This window comes from Homarus americanus, unplaced genomic scaffold (assembly GCF_018991925.1).
Source record: "Homarus americanus isolate GMGI-L3 unplaced genomic scaffold, GMGI_Hamer_2.0 scaffold1300, whole genome shotgun sequence".
NCBI classification, from domain to species: Eukaryota; Metazoa; Arthropoda; class Malacostraca; order Decapoda; family Nephropidae; genus Homarus; species Homarus americanus.
Genome location: NW_024752086.1, coordinates 24713 through 32238, shown reverse-complemented (window position 1 = coordinate 32238; position 7526 = coordinate 24713). Strand labels below are relative to the sequence as shown.

The window sequence follows — 7526 nt, the reverse complement described above, 5'->3', positions numbered from 1 at the left end:
CCTGACTGCCACAAGTAATCACAAGTTGTTTAGTTATTTATAAAGGCAAACAAGACGACGGGAGGATAACTTCTTCTCCCTGCACCTGATGGGACACTCCCCACACTTAGTGATGTGTTCTGATGGGTCACTCCTCACACTTAGTGATGTGTTCTGATGGGTCACTCCTCACACTTAGTGATGTGTTCTGATGGGTCACTCCTCACACCTGGTGATATGACCTGATGGACCACGCCCCAAATCTGGTGATGTGTTCTGATGGGCCACTCCCCACAGTTAGTGATGTGATCTGATGGGCCAGCACCAAATCTGGTGATGTGTTCTGATGGGCCATTCCTCACACCTGGTGATGTGTTCTGATGGGCCACTCCCCGTACCCGGTGATATGTTCTGATGGGCCACTCCCCACACCCGGTGATATGTTCTGATGGGCCACTCCCCACACCCGGTGATGTGTTCTGATGGGCCACTCCCCATACCCGGTGATATGTTCTGATGGGCCACTCCCCATACCCGGTGATATGTTCTGATGGGCCACTCCCCCACACCCGGTGATGTGCATTAGGTTGTTGTGTTGTGTTTCTGTGCAACACACCTCCGTCTTACACAAGTCTGCCTGCAGGTTCAAACGAGATGAATCCAGACCAGATCAATGAGCTGTTGTTTGTGTCTTGACTCTTCTCCTGCATGACTTTATTACACTTTATAATTCTTGTTTTAATTAACCTCTTGTTTGAGTTTGCTTTAAAATCAATTGGTGCATGAAGCGTTACATTATATTAAAAAAATACACTGTATAACTTTGTAGTGTAATAATTCTACATGATATATGAGATATGTTAAGTCTCCTCACAGTCTCTAAGACATGTCTGCACCATGAACGAGTAGCTCCTCCTAAGAAATTCTGCACCAAAATTATCATCCCCCTGGTCTTAGGCCCCACGCAATCATGAGTTAATCTTACTGAGGTAATCTCTCAGCAAAGTTTGATTACCAAGAGTTAAAGAAAAAAATATTGGACAGCCTTTGTGAAGTTCAAAATTGATGTTTCCTATTTTAGTCGTATAGTCAGTAGTCGCGTAGCCACAACCTAACCTAACCTAACCTAACCAGCCGAGTTGGGTGTTTATTACCTGATACAGTACCTGTGGGTCTGACTCATTACCTGGTACAGTACCTGTATGTCTGTCTTGGCCCAGGTCCTTAGAAATTTTACCCTTATAGCTATGAGTTTTCTTCCCTTAAATAATTTATCTTGAGGATCCATACAAAACAGGCAGCTACCAAACAGGGAGGTACTACCGCCTGGGAAGATATTGGAAGCATCATGTGTTGTCTAATGGTAGACCCTGCTGCTATATGGCATCACGAAAATTGTGACCAAGTCCTAGGCTGTTGATCTGACTTTCTGCCTCATTTACACACAATTGCAGGGTCTCAATTGTTTCTCTTACTATGACAACACAACATACATATATCGTTTCTCTATAATGATTTATTGTTTTAACTTTGTATCAATTATTCTTATTCTTATTCTTATTCTTATTCTTATTCTTATTCTTATTCTTATTCTTATTCTTATTCTTATTCTTATTATTATTATTATTATTATTATTATTATAATATCTTCGCCTCCAGGCCTTGATGTGGGTCATTGACCTGTGCCCGGGTGGGCTAATCCCCGTGAAAAATAAATAAATAATAAATAATTAAAAAAAAAGTGATAATGTTTTTATAATACCTGATTGATAAAACAGCCCCAAAACGTCTAAAGTGGAGGACTGTGGTCGCCAGCCCCCAGATATGAGGATGGTACTTTGATTGATTGATTGATTATGAAACTTGCAAGAATTTCAGTCATCTACTCACACTACAGCTACAGTCTACAGCTTCAGCGAGTTTGTTAGTCTCTTCGCTGATGGAGGAATCAATTCACTAATATAAATCCTTATATTCCTAAATGTTCTTCACTATCTTACGTCACCATGAAGTATTTTAATAATTCTTCAGTATTATCATATCGTTTAGCTTCCTCTGTTAACACTGGTAAGTTGTTAGTGCTGTATGTTACAACAACGGCGATGTTACTATTGGCTCATGTGTAGTTACTCATAATGGCGCCATCAACTTAACGTGGCTCTCGCTCTGCCTTCCAACAACGACACCAAACTAATTACTCATATATCTGTTCCAATTGTCTTGTTACCTAAAATTTCATATCCCGATAAATAAGAATGACTTTGTTTAATAAGTTAAGACGCGAGGGTGTCTAATATGTTGCGCCAGTAGCTCCTGTGTTTTATATTTCGGGTTTCAAGGTTTTATCTGTTGTTGTAATAAGTTATCAGTTTTTTGTTAATATATAATTATGAAGTTTGAGGGTTTGCTTACATCTTTTTTCAGACATTTCAAACTCATTAATTTATTCTCTGTTAAAAGAGTCTAATTTCTCTTTATTGTTACTTACCAATTTGTTCATGATCTTCAAGTCAACTAATACAACTTTACAAAATCCAGACATGAAGATAAAACACGTAAGAAGTATTACAGGAGAACAATACTATTAACACAAATAAAACTACCTTTTGAGCATTTAAAATTAGCACTTTCTGCTGTGGCAAATAAAGCAAAGTTCTTCCTATGTTTCCACAAAGTTTCCAATACATACAGTCGATGAGAAATCCATAACAGAGAATTCCAACACCTCTGAAATATGATCCTTGAGACGGAAGCTTCAACAACACACCAGTATCAAATCATAAGCGACTGACGAGGTTATTCTTCACTAAGCCGGTCGGGTACTACACCCTGTTCCTGTGCTGCGGCTATGACGTCATTTACATAAACATCCTGACACTACTCTTAGCTGTCAGCGTCTCGTGTCAACTGGTCTACTGTGATTGGTTTATGGCGTGACACATGATGCAGAACTAGACAACATTAACCCCTTGTGTACGGCGCCCCTTCTGTGCTGAATAATATCGTCTGGCGTTAACCAAATAAAGTATTAGAAGTGGCGTCCCTGTACTGAAGGTGTTAGCGGAGATAATCTATTAAGAGTGACGGTAGACGCAGCGAAGGAAGTGAGGAAATAGGAAAAAAGGGAAGAAATTATAGTAAAATAAAAACAAACTAAAATAAGAGAAGAGAAGAGAAAATGACAAAACATTAGTAACACACTTAACAAAAACATAGAATCTAAATAGTGCAATATAAAAGTCCACGAATAAGAGACAGAAAAATGGTAAAAATCCTTACATAAAAGTGTATAAAAATCTTAAAAGAGGGATGGGTAAAATTCTCAGAGAAAATCACTGGCAAGCGAGTAAAAAAATGGTGATAATAAAAGAGAGATATATTACGGTGGATGGCAAGATTAGCTTCGTGGAGGATGACCTGACCTGACCTGACCTGACCTAACCTAACCTTATAAATGATAGCAGGAGATTAAACACGTAATGAGGCTACTGGACTGGTGGTATATTTAGAGGTTGAGGAAATAGGACTAATGACAAATGGTTCCTCAAACCTTCCTCGACACACAACCCCCACAACAAACATACTACCAAAACAACCATCTACCACAGTTAACAGAGCTATCATCTACTTCATTATCACACGTGCTGGAAGGAACAGTCCTGCCCTCAAACACAAACTCACTACATTATTACCCCGGCTTATTGTTTCATTAATTTACACACCTGGTAAAACTATACAAGGATTCTTTAAGTCTAGGCATTTGATCTAAGAACCTTTTGGCGGCTACAGACACAAACGAGTTGCTGAAGTTAATAAAGATGTTAAGAAGTTTCCAACATCTAACATAACGAACGGGCCTGTCCGGGATTTGAACCCGGGACCTCCTGCACCCAAAGCAGGAATCATACCCCTAGACCAACAGGCCGTTGAGTAATAATGAGAAGATAGATAGATTTAGGATTTGATGCCATGCAATGATAACGTGAGTGTCGTGGATTTGACAACCAGCTCGGGTCAGATGTGACAAGGGTGTTATCCAATGTAACCCCACTAAACGTCGCAGCTTTTCTCCAGTTACTCTAATTTTCTCCTGTAAAACGTCTCCTGGACCCTACCTGGAAGACGCCTCCAGGACCCCACCTGAAAATCGCCTCCTGGACCCCACCTGTAAGACGTCTCCTGGACCCCACCTGGAAGACGACTCCTGGACCCCGCTTGGAAGACGCCTTCTGGACCCCACTTGGAAGACGCCCCCTGGACTACACCTGAAAAACGCTTCATGGACTCCACCTGAAAGACACCTCCTGGTCCCCACTTGAAAGTTGCCCCCTGGACCCCACCTGCAAGACGTCTAATGGAGCCCACCTGAAAGACATCTCCTGGAGCCCACCTGAATGACGTCTTCTGGACCCCAACTGGAAGACACCTGGACCCTACTGAAATAAGACTCCTGGACTCCACTTGTAAGACGCCTCCTGGACCCCACGTGAAAGACGTCTCCTGGACCCCACCTGGAACACTCCTTCTGGACCCCAACTGAAATACGGCTCTTGCACCCTACCTGAAAGACGGCTCTTGGACTCCACCTGGACCCCGCTTGAAAGACTCCTCCTGGGGCCCACCTGGAAGACACCTGGACCCCACCTGGAAGACGCCTCTTGTACCCCATTTGGAAAACACCGCCTGGACCCCACCTACCCTGATCTATCATGACCTGTTCTAACCTATCCTAAGCGAACCTAATCTGTCGTAGTCTAGATTAATATCTCCTGAGTCACTATAACGTGAGTCAGCGGCCGTGATCGTATAGTGGTTAGTACATTGCGTTGTGGCCGCAATAACCCAGGTTCGAATCCTGGTCACGGCATGGGGATGACTCTAAGAACCTTTTGGCGGCTACAGACCCACGAGATGTTAAAGATCATAAAGATGTCATAAAGTTTTCAACATCTAACATAACGAAAGGGCTTGTCCAAGATTTGAACCCGGGACCTCCTGCACCCAGAGAATTAGTGTGTGTGTGTGAACGTGACAGTGAGGGAAGAGTTCAATCTCCAGAAGAAATAAAACAATTCCACTGACTTTGTCTAAAGCTGAGAAAGATTCAAGAATATGTTTGAGGTACGAAATCTGAACACAAGAGAGCTGCAGGAGGAAAGACTAGGAGGGGCGAGGAGGGACTGGGAGGGGTGTGAGGGGGGAGGAGAGACTTTGAGGGGGAGGAGGGACTGTTGGGAGTGTGGGGGGGGGGAGGGGGGACTGGGAGAGGTTTAACATAAAACTGTAGGTGCCAACATTACGCTTAACGTCTTAACCATGAGTGGATCTGGTGGCAATATAATGCGTTTAAATTAATATATTCGGTTACGTTTGCCTCGAGTAAAAAGCTACATAGTGTGTGTACTGTTTATTAATAGTAATGTTAATGTTAATAATGGCTAAATAAACATAATTATTTCTGTTTTATCTTTTCAGAATACTTACTTCTTTAAATTTCTTTTACTAAATAACAGAAGTTTGTTTTCATTAGTTTCCTGTAATAAAAAAATTATCTTATACTTAACCACACGGTAAAGGTCTTCCTCGGAAATACTTATTAAATAAAAAACTCCTTGAAAACACGGTAATTATATTTAAGAGCATAACTAAATATATCTTTTTCTATATTCTAGCTTATAATTACATGTATATTGAACCATTTTAACGCGTAATTATCTTAAGACTTAGTTATGAGTACTGTACCATGACGCCTGGCCCTGAGTACTGTACCATGACACCTGTCCCTGAGTACTGTACCGTGACGCTTGGCCCTGAGTACTGTACCGTGACACCTGGCCCCTGAGTACTGCACCATGACGCCTGGCCCCTGAGTACTGTACCACGACGCCTGTCCCTGAGAACTGTACCATGACGCCTGTCCCTGAGCACTGTACCATGACGCCTGGCCCTGAGAACTGTACCATGACGCCTGGCCCTGAGAACTGTACCATGACGCCTGGCCCACAGGCACTGTACCATGACGCCTGGCCCTGAAGCACTGTACCATGACGCCTGGCCCTGAGCGCACTGTACCATGACGCCTGGCCCTGAGCACTGTACCATGACGCCTGGCCTGAGCACTGTACCATGACGCCTGGCCTGAGCACTGTACCGCGACGCCTGGCCCTGAGCACTGTACCGACGCTGTACAAACGCCATACCATGACGCCTGGCCTGAGCACTGTACCATGACGCCTGGTCCTGGCACGCTGCCGCTGACGCCTGGCCTGAGCACTGTACCGCTGACGCCTGGCCCTGAGCACTGTACCATGACGCCTGGCCCTGAGCACTGTACCGTGACGCCTGGCCTGAGCACTGTATACCGTGACGCCTGGCCTGAGCACTGTACCGTGACGCCTGGCCCTGAGCACTGTACCATGACGCCTGGCCCTGAGCACTGTACCGTGACGCCTGGCCCTGAGCACTGTACCATGACGCCTGGCCCTGAGCACTGTACCATGTCCCATACTTCCATCGGCTGTATCCTGTGCTCTGTTACATCTCGGTAACTCTCACACAAAACCTGTTAAGTGAAGCATTATATCTCTCTTTGTGATGTTTATCTGTTTATATCATAACAACATGTAGTTATTATGCACAAAAGGATTAATAAGTAAACTAATTTACATCTGGGAATAATGTAATTTGTTGGGTATTTTTATTGTTGGTAATTGAATATGTTAATGAAGTGAAATGTTTATATGTCAGTTTACTTATTTGTCAGGTATAATGTTAATGAAGTTGATTTAGTTTACGAATTATAATTTAAATGGTTAGGAAACAAGGTTTTATTTATTATTGTTTTTAATTATAATAATAATAATAATAATAATAATAATAATAATAAATGAAAATGAAAATGAAAATGAAAATGAAAATGAAAATTAAAATTAAAATTAAAATTAAATGAAAATGAAAATGAAAATGAAAATGAAAATGAAAATGAAAATTAAAATGAAAATTAAAATCAAAACCAAAACCAAAATCAAAATAATAATAATAATAATAATAATAATAATAATAATAATAATAATAAAACGTTAATAATAATAATAATAATAATAATAATTAATAATAAAAATAATAATAATAATAATAATAATAATAATAATAATAATAATAATAATAATAATAATAATAATAATAATAATAATAATAATAATAATAATAATAATAATAATAATAATAATAATAATAATAAAACGTTAATAATAATAATAATAATAATAATATTATTATTATTATCACTACTGTTATCTACATTAATAACATCACCACACGGGATAAAGGAACTCTTAGACAACTGTACAAGTGTACACCTCCGAGTACACAATTTTAATCAGTAAGAACCATAATATTCGTGAAGGAGAGATGACAAGTTTACAGCAGTGATAAGAGGAGTCTAAGAATGACCAGCACCACAACACTGCGTTATATATTACACAAACTTTGGGATTTTGTCATTAACGTTCAAACAACCTAAGAAAATACTGAAGTAAGATCCTGTC

The 7526-nt window shown here is 40.6% G+C and overlaps 2 non-coding genes across 2 annotated transcripts; one reads left to right on the top strand and one right to left on the bottom strand.

Annotated features, from left to right (window-relative positions):
- Positions 1-3832: 3832 nt before the first annotated feature.
- Positions 3833-3904, bottom strand: Trnap-ugg. The gene has a single exon. It is a non-coding gene; the product is annotated as a tRNA-Pro (tRNA).
- Positions 3905-4774: 870 nt separating this feature from the next.
- Positions 4775-4846, top strand: Trnah-gug. The gene has a single exon. It is a non-coding gene; the product is annotated as a tRNA-His (tRNA).
- The last annotated feature ends 2680 nt before the right edge of the window (positions 4847-7526 follow it).